Consider the following 15,605-nt stretch of genomic DNA (forward strand, 5'->3'; position numbering starts at 1 on the left):
AGTGGTCACCAACATCAGCTGACCCAGCAGCAATGCAAAGCAATGAAATAACACCAGCAGCCACAGGAGAGGAAAACTGCATTAACCCCCGATGACCTGAAAGGAAAAAAGTTTTAATCTGAGGGAAAGTGGATCTGCCACAGATCCAAACCTGGATTGTGACAGTAGTAAGCTTGGTTCTGCTCCCTTATCTCTGTAGTAAGCTTGGTTCTGCTCCCATATATCTGTAGTAGGCTCCTTTCCTTTTCCATATCTATGCAGCAAGCTCTATTCTATTCACATATTAATGTACTAGCCTCTTAACTCTGCTGCTTTTATGTAGTGGCCAGAGATAAGCAGGCCAAAGGTGGGCCACTACAACTTGAGGGCCAATACCTTGCAGTTGGCCCCCAGGCTGAAATGTGCCAGCCCCTGGTTATATACCACCAAGATGTAGCCCAGAGGACATATTTAGTGATGGGTGAACCCCTGAATGTTCGGGTCTGATGGGTTTGGCCAAATATTTAAAAAATGTTTGGTTCGGGTACCAGAACAGTACCGAACCCGGTTCCCATTCAGATGACTGGGAGATTCGAACATCCTTTGTTTGCCACGCTGTCATCTGCATGACAGTTCAGCAAACACTGCCCGTGAGCAGCGGTAAGATTATTTATAACCAGAGGTCAGAGAGCTGTGTTTCACATGCTGCCAGATGAGCACATGAGACAGCAACTGTGACTGGTGGTAAAAAGTTTACTACCGGTCACGGAGGCATCTGCAGATGTGAGTACTACTCCCATCAGCCTACGCCTGCTGTCACTGATAGCAGAAAGAGCAGGTACCGCTGAAGGGAGTATTCCTCAGCTAATGCCTGTGCTATAAATAAATAAAGAAATGACATGGGTTTTGTTCTATTTTTGATAACCAGCATGGCAAAACTGACAGCTGCAAGCTGCAACCCTCAACTGTCAGCTTTATAATGGCTGGTTATGAAGAATAGTTTTTTTTTATTTATATAAATAATTTAAAAAAATGAAATGGTGTTCCCCTCATTTTTGACAACCAGCCAAGCTAAAGCAGACAGCTTTGGGCTGGTATTCTCAGGCTGGTAAGATGCCATGGATATTTGCCCCCAACCTAAAAATAGCAATGCTCAGCTGCCCCAGAAAAGGTTTATCTATTAGATGCACCAATTCTGGTGCTTTGTGCGGCTCTTCCCATGTGCCCTGTCTCAGTGGCAAGTGGGGTAATATTTCTGGGGTTGATGTCAGCAGTTTTATGGCCGCTGACATTCAAGCCCACAGGTTAGTAATGGAGAGGCATCTATAAGACGTCTGTCAATTAATAACCCCATAGTCAAATTGTAAATAAACACCCAGGATAAAGTACTTTACTTGAAGTAAAGATCCACACCCTGTTTTACAAATGTATTTAAAAATAACACCGTTATACTGACCTTATTCCCATTCCATTGAAGCCTTTGTCGCCTGTAAAAAAACAGAAAATAATAAACAATCATGATGCTCACCTTACACCCATTCCATTGAAGCCCGTGTCTCCTGTAAAAGAAGGAAAATAAAAAACCATATCCTCATTTGTCCGTAGTGAAGATGTCCCACGCCGTAATCCATGTCTGCGATATGTGGTATTCAACCTGGACAGTGCCAAGATGCGATCGTCCAGGCTGAAAACCACAGGTAAATAAGGTGCTGTGAGCGCAGCTTCAGTGACTAGCAGTGACGTAATCTAGGTTACCGCAGGTCACTGAGACTATGTTCCCACCGGTATTTCTATAAGATCACCATGAGCACCTTGAATTCTCACGGTGCTCATGTATAGGTGTGTCTCACAAAATTAGAATATCATCAAAAAGTTAATTTAGTTCAGTTCTTCAATACAAAAAGTGAAACTCGTATATTATATAGAGTCATTACAGACAGAGTGATCTATTTCACGTGTTTATTTCTGTTAATGTTGATGATTATGGCTTACAGCCAATGAAAATCCAAAAGTCATTATCTCAGTAAATTAGAATACTTTATAACACCAGCTTGAAAAATTATTTTTAAATCTGAAATGTTGGCCTACTGAAATGTCTGTTCAGTAAATGCCCTCAATACTTGGTCGAGGCTCCTTTTGCATCAATTACTGCATCAATGCTGCGTGGCATGGAAGCGATCAGCCTGTGGCACTGCTGAGGGGTTATGGAAGCCCAGGTTGCTTTGATAGCAGCCTTCAGCTCATCTGCATTGTTGGGTCTGGTGTCTTTCATCTTCCTCTTGACAATACTCCATAGATTCTCTATGGGGTTAAGGTCAGGCGAGTTTGCTACCAATCAATCCCAGTGATACTGTTGTATATAAACCAGGTATTGGTACTTTTGGCAGTGTGGACAGGGGCCAAGTCCTGCTGGAGAATGATATTTCCATCTCTAAAAAGCTTGTCGGCAGAGGGAAGCATGAAGTGCTCTAACATTTCCTGGTAGACGGCTGAGCTGACTTTGGTCTTCATAAAACACAGTGGACCTACACCAGCAGACGACATGGCTGCCCAAACCATCATTGCTCCCATCTGCTTCCTGGAGCCTGATTGTCAGGTGTCTTGCTGTAAGTGACCCGGCTTCGGGTAATGCTGAAGCCCCCGACATACAAAAATGGGCAACAATGTCTTCTCCCGTATAAGAGATGGAGTACCATAAGGACAGTACGATTTCTCGGGGGTGGTAGTAGCCCCGTCTCGATCCGCTCAAAGGAGCATCTCCCAGGCCTATTTATTCCTCAAGAAGGGTTCATCCTGCTTCCTTCTAGGATCACATCCACCACATATCAGCGATGTTCACCCTCCGTTTTGAGGAATGTGACCCTGGTTCCAGCTGTCAGCTCTTGCAACCTTTGAAGCAAGTGTTCTGTCTCTACTCCACGATTGTTGAATGCAATGGGATGACGAGTCCCAAACACTTGGATGGACCATCTCCACTGTAAGTCTTATGTAACGACCACCCCCTGGATACCAACTGTCAGTACCTTGCGGCTAGCGGGCCCAATAGCATATCTCCTGGCTCTCCTCCTTGTCTCTTCCGACCAACCTAGGCCTCGCAGTCCGCTCACCAGTCTCTGGATCCTGGCTCTCCTGTTCGCAGATCGAAAGAACCCCAGTATTGAAGGCTGCGGCCTAGGTTCGCAATTTATTGGTTCCGAGAAAGTGGCCGAATCTGGGTCACAGGCTCCTATCACCTCTGCTGTCGTGGCAGCTTCCTCGGGATCCAATATTGATTAAGAGAGATAACTGAGATAATTCTACCAAACCATAAACCTATAATCCCTGAGCACAAATGTAATTAGCAAATAAACCTTGTACCATCGTGCTACAGAAATATTCACCACTGGAAGCACCATCGCAAATATGACAACTTTACCGTCATGCTGTATGGAGATGGCCACTAGGTGGCGCCCCGACCTGATATCTAGTCTGTGTGATGATCCATCTAAAAGTCAATATGCATCTTAAAGGAATGACTTTGCAATTTTTTTCCAATTCTTCTCATCACTTTTCATAATATTCTAGACTTAATGCATATTGCCTCTTAAAACTGACGCAGTAAGTTTTGTGAGAGCAAAAATTTCTCAGACTCAACACTTTTGACCATAACTGTATTGTTTGTGTGCTCAGGGCCGCCATCAGGGCATGACAGCCGTGACTGGCGTATGGGGCCCGGTGAGCAGAGGGGGCCCGCATCGGGCCCCGTCTCATCTGGTCACCGGGCCCCCCCTGCAGGCGCTGCGGCAGCGGCACACTATTGACGTGCGGGCCCGCGCCCGCACGTCAATAGTTAACAGCCGCCAGCCAGTCTGAGGCTGGCGGCTGAATAGGGCCGCAGTGCGCACTCGCTGCCGCCGGCGTCTGACGTCATTGTCAGCCGCCGGGCCCGGCGGCGAGTGCGTCTGTGTGGAGCCTGGAGAGGGAGCTTCACCCGGCGCTGGAGCTTGGCCAGGTAAGAAGTTGTGTTTTTTTTTTTTCTTTGAGAGCTGCTGCGATCCAGGGGGGCCCGGGGGGCAGGATGATGGACACACAGGGGCAGAAATGCTGGACACACAGGGGCAGAATGGTGGACACACAGGGGCAGAAATGCTGGACACAGTGGGGCAGAATGGTGGACACAGTGGGGCAGAATGGTGGACACACAGGGGCAGAAATGCTGGACACACAGTGGGGCAGAATGCTGGACACAGTGGGGCAGAATGCTGGACACACAGGGGCAGAAATGCTGGACACAGGGGCAGAAATGCTGGACACAGGGGCAGAAATGCTGGACACAGTGGGGCAGAATGCTGGACACACATTGGGGCAGAATGCTGGACACAGTGGGGCAGAATGCTGGACACACAGTGGGGCAGAATGCTGGACACACAGTGGGGCAGAATGCTGGACACACAGTGGGGCAGAATGCTGGACACACAGTGGGGCAGAATGCTGGACACACAGTGGGGCAGAATGCTGGACACACAGTGGGGCAGAATGCTGGAGACAGGGGCAGAAATGCTGGACACAGTGACAGGGGCAGAATGCTGGACATTGGGGCAGAATGCTGGACACAGTGGGGCAGAAATGCTGGACACAGTGACAGGGGCAGAATGCTGGACACAGTGACAGGTGCAGAATGCTGGACACAGGGGCAGACTGTGAGACCCAGGGGCAGAATGCGAGACACGGGGCAGAATGGAGATACGGGGCATGATTGGAGACACGGGGCAGGATGAAAGACATGGGGGCATGACTGGAGACAGATGGGGGAGGATTGGAGACAGATGGGGCAGAATGGAGACACAGGGGGCATGATTGGAGACAAGTGTCAGGATTGCAGACATGGGGGCATGGTTGGAGACATAGGGGGCAGAATGGAGACATGGGGCATGATTGGAGACACTGGGGGCAGAATTGGAGACAGATCGTGCAGGATCATGGGGCAGGATGGATATGATGGAGACAGATGGGGCAGGATGGAGAGATCACATGGGGCGATCATATGGGGCAGGATAAGGAGATCATATGGGGCAGAATGGATACTCATGAGGGCAGGATGGGAGAATATCTGGCTGACGCCAGGAATAAGACACACGGGGCCAGGCTGGGTGATATTATTAATACCATAGGGGCTAATTTAGGGATATTATTACTGCAGTGATGTATTTATTTTTTGAGTATACTGTTTTAAATGGGGGGCGGTCCTGTTACTGTATAGAGTGATACTATGTCGCCTTCTTCATGTGGTGTAATGTAGAAGTTGTGAAAAATTAAGTAATGTGTTCTGCAAGCGGAGCTCGAGATAACTGTGTTATTTCCTGCAGAGAGAAGTCCTGGCTGGATGAAATGATGGCGGTCTGTGCTGGATGAAAGATGAAGGACTTCACCTAGAGACGTCACTGGTGAGTCAGTGTGTTACCTATACACTGACACTATACACTGTATACAGAGCTCCTGTGTATAATTTCACTAGTGATCACTATATTATCTGTACACAGACACTGCATACTAAGTACAGATCTCCGGTGTATAATGGCACTTATGGTGATAGTATGGTGCTTTTTTAAAAATTACTGATCAGAATTGTAGTATTCAGTCACTATGTGGTGGTAATATGTGGTCTGGACATGGTGTTGTGGTATTTGTTCCTTGTATGTGATATTATTCGATCACTGTGGTGGTAATATGTGGTCTGGTCATGGTGTTGTGGTATTTGTTCCTTGTATGTGATATTATTCGATCACTGTGGTGGTAATATGTCATCTGGTCATGGTGTTGTGGTATTTGTTCCTTCTATGTGATATTATTGGGCATTTTAAAAATTGAAAAATAAATAAAAATATACCTAAATTGTATTGCATATTTTAACAAATATTTAATAGGTTACAGCAGAGTAGGGCCCGGCCAAAAGTGTCTACCGTGTTATGGTGGCAGCTTAAAAAATCTTTTGGCCAAAACAAAAGCTGCCGGCTACATGTGTGATCTGGTGATGGGAACTGTTAATGTGTGATTGGTGAGAAGTGGAGTTTTTCCAAGAGAGAGCGGTGGGACTGTGGACAGTTCGAGGGGTGGAGCCTGGAGGCGGGGCTGGGGTGGAGCCTGGGCGGAGTCTCAAGGGGGCCCCGAAAATTTTGCCAGTATGGGGCCCCGAAATTTCTAGTGGCAGCCCTGTGTGTGCTACATGTGTAATGTATGTATTCTCCATGGGTAGTGTATGTGTGCTGCGTGTGTAATGTATGTATTCTCCTTGTGTAGTGTATGTGTGCTACATGTGTAATGTATGTATTCTCCATGGGTAGTGTGTGTGCGCTACATGTGTAATGTATGCATTCTCCTTGGGTAGTGTATGTGTGCTACATGTGTAATGTATGCATTCTCCATGGGTAGTGTATGTGTGCTACATGTATAATGTATGTATTCTCCATGGGTAGTGTATGTGTGCTACATGTGTAATGTATGTATTCTCCATGGGTAGCGTATGTGTGCTACATGTGTAATGTATGTATTCTCCATGGGTAGTGTATGTGTGCTACATGTGTAATGTATGTATTCTCCATGGGTAGCGTATGTGTGCTACATGTGTAATGTATGTATTCTCCATGGGTAGTGTATGTGTGCTACATGTATAATGTATGTATTCTCCATGGGTAGTGTATGTGTGCTACATGTGTAATGTATGCATTCTCCATGGGTAGTGTATGTGTGCTACATGTATAATGTATGTATTCTCCATGGGTAGTGTATGTGTGCTACATGTGTAATGTATGTATTCTCCATGGGTAGCGTATGTGTGCTACATGTGTAATGTATGTATTCTCCATGGGTAGTGTATGTGTGCTACATGTGTAATGTATGTATTCTCCATGGGTAGTGTGTGTGTGCTACATGTGTAATGTATGTATTCTCCATGGGTAGTGTATGTGTGCTACATGTGTAATGTATGTATTCTCCATGGGTAGTGTATGTGTGCTACATGTGTAATGTATGTATTCTCCATGTATAGTGTATGTGTGCTACATGTGTAATGTATGTATTCTCCATGGGTAGTGTATGTGTGCTACATGTGTAATGTATGTATTCTCCATGGGTAGCGTATGTGTGCTACATGTGTAATGTATGTATTCTCCATGGGTAGTGTATGTGTGCTACATGTGTAATGTATGTATTCTCCATGGGTAGTGTATGTGTGCTACATGTGTAATGTATGTATTCTCCATGGGTAGTGTATGTGTGCTACATGTGTAATGTATGTATTCTCCATGGGTAGTGTATGTGTGCTACATGTGTAATGTATATATTCTCCATGTGTAGCATATGTGTGCCATGTGTGTAATGTATGTATTCTCCATGTATAGTGTATGCGTGTTGCGTGTGTATTGTAAATGGGCTTTATGTGTATTGTATGAATGTGTACATTTATATAGTAGGTGTAATGTATGTATGTTTTATGTATATTTTATAAGTGCTGTAAGTTTAGTTTATGGTTAGTATAGGTGTATTTTAGGAGTGCTGTATGTATACTGTATGTGTACAGTATATGTATTGTATCAGTGCTTTATTTGTACTGTTCAAGTGCACTATGTATGTTGTATGGATTCTGCATACGTATTATATCGGTGCTATATGTATGAATACTATATGCATATTATATTAATGCTATATGTGTATTGTAATGGTACTTTTTGTGTATTGTATAGGTGCTGTATGTGAATTGTGTGGGTACTATGTATTGTATCAGGGCTTTATGTGTATTGTATGGATAATGTATGTGTATTTTATGCGTATCATATGTGTACTGCATGTGAATTGTATGTTTCCCATAAGTTTATTGTAAGTGTGCTGTATATGTATTGTATGAGTGCTATATTTGGATGTATGTGTATTTTATATGTGTTGCATGTGTATGGGCACATCCATCAGGACATTTCTGCCCAAGCCCCTCAGCGTCTGTATCCCCTTCCCTTTCGCACTTCCAGCTCACTTGTCATCTTTGAGCCTCTTACACAAGAAGAAATTGCCCGGCACCTCACTTCTCGCCCTGCAACCTGCAGCAGTGACCCTATTCCCTCACATCTCCTGCAGTCTCTCACACCGTTTGTCACCACTCACCTAAAATATTTAACCTCACTCTTTCTTCCGGCATCTTTTCCTCTTCCAACACTGTGGATCATCAGCTCCTCCTCACTATGCTCCGCTGTATCGGCCTCAAGGACACCGTTCTCTCCTGGTTCTCCTCCTATCTCTCTGACTGCTCCTTAATTGAATCTTTTGCCGGCTCCTCTTCCCCTTACTATCGGGGTTCCGCAGGGCTCAGTCCTAGGCCCCCTCTATTTCTCTGTATACATGGCCCCTATTGGACAAACAGATTTGTCCAAAGCAGCAGATTTGGGTTCCAGTACCACCTCTATGCTGACGACACCCAATTATACACTTCTTCCCCTGACATCACCCCTACCCTAATACAAAATACCAAGGAATGTTTGTCCGCTTTCTCTAACATCATGTCGTCCCTGTATCGGAAACTGAATCTCGCCAAAACGGAGCTTCTTGTGTTTCTTCCCTCTACTAGCCTAATTCAACCTGACATTGAAATAACCTTGGAGGGTACAACCATAACTCCCGAGCAGCATGCCCGCTGTCTTGGGGTAATATTTGGCGCATAACTTTCCTTTGTTCCCTATATCCGATCACTCACTCTTGTCACCGGCAGCTTAAAAACATCTCCGGGATCCGACCTTTTCTCATCATTGAAAATGCTAAAACTCTTGCTGTCGTTCTTACTCATTCTTGTCTGGACTACTGCAACTCTCTTCTGATCGGTCTCCTTCTTACTAAACTCTAATCCGTCCTGAATGCGACAGTCAGGGTCATAGTTCTGTTCTGCCGCTTCACCGATGCCTCTGCAGCCCCCCAGAGTCCTGGTCGTTGCAGTAATGTTATTCTTCCACCAGGGGGAGTGATGTTACGTCTGAAGGTAATGAAGGAGATCTTCTGTCCAGGTATCACAACCACAAAACACACTTCACACTCCAGGCCACCAGGGGGAGCCATGCTTCTATCTATTAGGGCACTCCTCACAATTAGGTAAAACTGGTAGTCTGGTCAGAAAGTGAGAAAGAGGAGAGGAGAGCAGATGGAGGTCTGGGGGAGAACGAGGGTTCACAGAGTTGTGCCTGCCCCACGTGCGGCAGCATCCAAAGAAAGAGACATTGAAAGGAATTGTGTTACAGTGAGTGAGAAATGAAGTCATAGCAAAAGGAGAGGAACATCAGAGGGAGCCCAGCTAGAAGCAGGCTGCCTCCTTCTGAAGCGCAGTAACCGGTAGCCAGAACACCGAGGGAGTAAGGATCTCTATGCTTTACTTCAGAGACTGGCAGGAAAGTTGATTCCACGTTGGCTGCCCGACCATATACCCAGGAGGCACGGTGGCAACTTGTGGAGGACTTGGCGTCTCTAGGGTCCCTATAAAAAGCCTCAGGCCACCAGTCATACGGGTTTGTCCTATCCGTCAGGGGGACAGAGAGGAAGAGACTTAACACCGACAATAGTTGTGAGGACCTTACCAAGTTGCTCAGCAGGGAGGGACTACAACACTCAGGTGCTAGAGGAAGGCAATTGAATTCCACCTGGATAAGGGGACTCTGGATTTGCCTTCAGACAAGCCGGACTCTGCCTACCCTGTGGTCCCTGTTGTGAATTCTGCTCTTGGGTTCCCTCCAGTGGTTGTTGGTGGGAATGCAGTTGTCTCTGACTCGCAGTCCTGGCCAGGTGTATCGGATAATTACAATTCTGACTGGGATATTTAGGTGTGCAGGATCCTTTAGCCCTTGCCAGTTGTCAATGTTCCTTGTGAAGTGTTGGATCTCTTTCTGGCTTCTCCTGCTTGCTGCCAAATTCAGCAAAGATAAGTGTTTTGTTTTTGTATCTGTGGCACACTGCTGTGTGCTTGTTTCAGTTTATTCCTGCTCTGTTTGTAGGATTCACTAGAGTTACAGATATACGCTCCTACATCTTTAGTTAGATGTAGGCAGTTTTTTGTATATTCTGCTGTGGATTTTTTGAAGGGTTTTAATACTGACCGCACAGAACTCTGTCCTATCCTGTCCTATCTAGCTAGAGTGGCCTCCTGTGCTAAATCCTGTTTTTTTCTGCCTGTGTATGCTTTTTCCTCTCCGACTCACCGCCAATATTTGTGGGGGGCTGTCTATCCTTTGGGGATTTTCTCTGAGGCAAGATAGTATTCCGATTTCCATCTTTAGGGGTATTTAGTCCTCCGGCTGTGACGAGGTGTCTAGGTGTGTTAGGTACACTCCACGGCTACTTCTAGTTGCGGTGTTAAGTTCAGGTTTGCGGTCAGTATAGTGGCCACTTTCTCCAGTGAAAGATCTCATGCAGCTCCAAGGTCACCGGATCATAACAGTACAACTGGCCCACAATGAGTTAAATGCATCTCAGAAGAAGGGAAGGAAGCTCTTGAGCCATTTTTTTTCTCCAGTCTGCTTTGTGTTCTCTTCCGTCTTAATATCTGGGTGGCTGAGAAGCCTGGTACAAGCATGAATGTTCAGGAATTAGCTTCTCGTGTAGACCAGCTTGCTGCTAGGGTGCAAGGTATTTCTGATTATATTGTTCAGACTCCTGCTTTAGAACCGAAGATTCCTACTCCTGATTTGTTTTCTGGTGACAGGTCTAAATTTTTGAGTTTTAAAAACAACTGTAAACTGTTTTTTGACCTGAGACCTCGATTCTCTGGTGATTCCATTCAGCAGGTAAAAATCGTAATCTCCCTGCTGCGTGGCGACCCGCTGGATTGGGCGTTTTCCCTGGAATCTGGGAATCCGGCTTTGCTTAATATTGACTCCTTTTTTCAGGCTTTAGGACTATTATATGATGAACCTAATTCTGTGGATCAAGCTGAGAAGACCTTGTTGGCCCTGTCTCAGGGTCAAGAGGCGGCAGAATTGTATTGTCAGAAATTCAGAAAATGGTCTGTGTTGACTAAATGGATTAATGATGCTTTGGCGGCAATTTTCAGAAGGGGGCTTTCTGAATCCGTTAAAGATGTTATGGTGGGGTTTCCCACGCCTTCCGGTCTGAGTGATTCTATGTCTCTGGCCATTCAGATTGACCGACGCCTGCGGGAGCGCAGAACTGTGCGCGCTGTGGCGTTATCCTCAGAGCAAATTTCTGAGCCTATGCAATGTGATAGAATTCTGTCTAGAACGGAACGACAAGGTTTCAGACGTCAAAATAGGTTGTGTTATTATTGTGGCGACGCTTCTCATGTCATTTCTGTCTGCCCTAAGCGGACAAAGAGGATCGCCAGTTCAATTACCATCAGTACTGTACAACCTAAATTTCTGTTATCTGTGTCCTTGATCTGCTCATTGTCATCATTTTCTGTCATGGCGTTTGTGGATTCAGGCGCCGCCTTGAATTTAATGGATTTTGAGTTTGCCAAGCGTTGTGGTTTTCCCTTGCAGCCTTTGCAGAACCCTATTCCTTTGAGGGGCATTGATGCTACACCCTTGGCTAGAAATAGGCCCCAGTTTTGGACACAGGTAACCATGCGCATGGCACCAGCCCATCAGGAAGATTGTCGATTTCTGGTGTTGCATAACTTGCATGATGTTATTGTGCTGGGTTTTCCATGGTTGCAGGTACATAATCCTGTGTTGGACTGGAAGTCCATGTCTGTGACTAGTTGGGGTTGTCAGGGGGTTCATAATGATGTTCCTTTGATGTCAAGCTCCTCTTCTTCACCTTCTGAGATTCCAGAGTTTTTGTCTGATTTTCAGGATGTATTCGATGAGCCCAAGTCCAGTTTTCTTCCACCGCACAGGGACTGTGATTGTGCTATTGACTTGATTCCAGGCTGTAAGTTTCCTAAGGGTCGACTTTTTAATCTATCTGTGCCTGAACATACCGCCATGCGGAGCTATATTAAGGAGTCTTTGGAGAAAGGGCATTTTCGGCCATCTTCTTCACCGTTGGGAGCGGGGTTCTTTTTTGTTGCTAAAAAAGATGGTTCCTTGAGACCCTGTATAGATTATCGCCTCTTGAATAAAATCACGGTCAAGTTTCAATACCCTTTACCTTTGCTTTCCGATTTGTTTGCTAGGATTAAGGGAGATAGTTGGTTTACCAAGATTGACCTTCGAGGGGCATATAATCTTGTTCGTATTAAGCAGGGTGATGAATGGAAAACTGCGTTTAACACGCCCGAAGGCCATTTTGAATACCTTGTGATGCCATTCGGACTCTCTAATGCTCCATCTGTTTTTCAGTCCTTCATGCATGATATCTTCCGGACTTATCTTGATAAATTCTTGATTGTATATTTGGACGATATTTTGATTTTTTCCGATGATTGGGAGTCTCATGTGCAACAGGTCAGGATGGTATTTCAGATCCTTCGTGACAATGCCCTGTTTGTGAAAGGGTCTAAGTGTCTCTTTGGGGTGCAGAAAGTCTCTTTTTTGGGCTTCATTTTTTCTCCTTCGTCTATAGAGATGGATCCGGTTAAGGTTCAGGCCATTCATGATTGGATTCAGCCCACATCCGTGAAGAGCCTTCAGAAATTTTTGGGTTTTGCAAATTTTTATCGCCGTTTCATTGCTAATTTTTCCAGCGTGGTTAAACCCTTGACCGATTTGACGAAGAAGGGCGCTGATGTGGCGAATTGGTCCTCTGCGGCTGTCTCTGCCTTTCAGGAGCTTAAACGTCGATTTACTTCTGCTCCAGTGTTGCGCCAGCCGGATGTTTCTCTTCCGTTTCAGGTTGAGGTTGATGCTTCTGAGATTGGGGCAGGGGCCGTTTTTTCTCAGAGGGATCCTGTTGGTTCCTTAATGAAACCGTGTGCCTTCTTTTCCCGTAAGTTTTCGTCTGCTGAACGCAATTATGATGGCGGTAATCGGGAGTTGTTGGCTATGAAGTGGGCGTTTGAGGAGTAGCGACATTGGCTTGAGGGAGCTAAGCACCGTATTGTGGTCTTGACCGATCATAAGAATTTGATTTACCTCGAGTCTGCTAAACAGCTGAATCCTAGACAGGCTCGATGGTCCTTGTTTTTTTCCCATTTTGATTTCGTGGTCTCGTACCTTCCGGGTTCTAAGAATATTAAGGCTGATGCCCTCTCTAGGAGTTTTTTGCCTGATTCTCCTGAGGTCTTAGAGCCGGTCGGTATTCTGAAAGAGGGGGTGGTTCTTTCTGCCATTTCCCCTGATTTACGACGGGTTCTTCAGGAATTTCAGGTTGACAAACCTGACCGCTGTCCTGTGGGGAAATTGTTTGTTCCTGACAGATGGACTAGTAGAGTGATTTCTGAGGTTCACTGTTCCGTGTTGGCCGGTCATCCTGGCATTTTTGGTACCAGAGATTTGGTTGGTAGGTCCTTTTGGTGGCCTTCATTGTCACGTGATGTGCGTTCTTTTGTGCAGTCCTGTGGGACTTGTGCGCGGGCCAAGCCTTGTTGTTCCCGTGCTAGTGGGTTGCTTTTGACATTGCCAGTCCCTGAGACGCCCTGGACGCATATTTCGATGGATTTTATTTCTGATCTTCCGGTCTCCCAGAAGATGTCTGTTATCTGGGTTGTTTGTGACCGATTCTCTAAGATGGTTCATTTGGTGCCTTTGCCTAAATTGCCTTCTTCTTCTGATTTGGCTCCGTTGTTTTTTCAGCATGTGGTCCGTTTGCATGGTATTCTGGAGAATATTGTTTCCGACAGAGGTTCCCAGTTTGTTTCTAGGTTTTGGCAGGCCTTTTGTGCTAGGCTGGGCATTGATTTGTCTTTTTCTTCTGCATTTCATCCTCAGACAAATGGCCAGACCGAGCGTACTAATCAGACATTGGAGACTTATTTGAGATGCTTTGTGTCTGCTGATTAGGATGATTGGGTGGCCTTCTTGCCATTGGCCGAGTTTGCCCTTAATAATAGGGCTAGTTCTGCTACCTTGGTTTCGCCTTTCTTTTGTAATTTTGGTTTTCATCCTTGTTTTTCTTCTGGGCAGGTTGAGCCTTCTGACTGTCCTGGTGTGGATTCTGTGGTGGACAGGTTGCAGCAGATTTGGGCTCATGTGGTGGACAAGTTGGTGTTGTCTCAAGAGGAGGCTCAACGTTTTGCTAATCGTCGTCGGTGTGTTGGTTCCCGGCTTCGGGTTGGGGATCTGGTCTGGTTGTCTTCCCATCATGTTCCTATGAAGGTTTCTTCTCCTAAGTTTAAACCTCGGTTTATTGGTCCTTATAGGATTTCTGAGATTATTAATCCGGTGTCTTTTCGACTGGCGCTTCCGGCCTCTTTTGCTATCCATAATGTCTTCCATAGATCTTTGTTGCGGAAATATGTGGAGCCCGTTGTTCCCTCTGCTGATCCTCCGGCCCCTGTGTTGGTTGATGGGGAGTTGGAATATGTTGTTGAAAAGATTTTGGATTCCCGTTTTTCGAGGCGGAAGCTTCAGTACCTGGTCAAATGGAAGGGTTATGGCCAGGAGGATAATTCTTGGGTTTTTGCCTCTGATGTCCATGCTGCTGATTTGGTCCGTTCCTTTCATCTGGCTCGTCCTGATCATCCTGGGGGCCCTGGTGAGGGTTCGGTGACCCCTCCTCAAGGCGGGGGGTACTGTTGTGAATTCTGCTCTTGGGTTCCCTCCAGTGGTTGTTGGTGGGAATGCAGTTGACTCTGACTCGCAGTCCTGGCCAGGTGTATCGGATAATTACAATTCTGACTGGGATATTTAGGTGTGCAGGATCCTTTAGCCCTTGCCAGTTGTCAATGTTCCTTGTGAAATGTTGGATCTCTTTCTGGCTTCTGCTTGCTGCCAAATTCAGCAAAGATAAGTGTTTTGTTTTTGTATCTGTGGCACACTGCTGTGTGCTTGTTTCAGTTTATTCCTGCTCTGTTTGTAGGATTCACTGGAGTTTCAGATATACGCTCCTACATCTTTAGTTAGATGTAGGCAGTTTTTTGTATATTCTGCTGTGGATTTTTTGAAGGGTTTTAATACTGACCGCACAGAACTCTGTCCTATCCTGTCCTATCTAGCTAGAGTGGCCTCCTGTGCTAAATCCTGTTTTTTTCTGCCTGTGTATGCTTTTTCCTCTCCGACTCACCGCCAATATTTGTGGGGGGCTGTCTATCCTTTGGGGATTTTCTCTGAGGCAAGATAGTATTCCGATTTCCATCTTTAGGGGTATTTAGTCCTCCGGCTGTGACGAGGTGTCTAGGTGTGTTAGGTACACTCCACGGCTACTTCTAGTTGCGGTGTTAAGTTCAGGTTTGCGGTCAGTATAGTGGCCACTTTCTCCAGTGAAAGTTCTCATGCAGCTCCAAGGTCACCGGATCATAACAGTACAACTGGCCCACAATGAGTTAAATGCATCTCAGAAGAAGGGAAGGAAGCTCTTGAGCCATTTTTTTTCTCCAGTCTGCTTTGTGTTCTCTTCCGTCTTAATATCTGGGTGGCTGAGAAGCCTGGTGCAAGTATGAATGTTCAGGAATTAGCTTCTCATGTAGACCAGCTTGCTGCTGGGGTGCAAGGTATTTCTGATTATATTGTTCAGACTCCTGCTTTAGAACCGAAGATTCCTACTCCTGATTTGTTTTCTGGTGA

This window comes from Ranitomeya imitator, chromosome 3 (genome assembly GCF_032444005.1).
Source record: "Ranitomeya imitator isolate aRanImi1 chromosome 3, aRanImi1.pri, whole genome shotgun sequence".
NCBI lineage: Eukaryota > Metazoa > Chordata > Amphibia > Anura > Dendrobatidae > Ranitomeya > Ranitomeya imitator.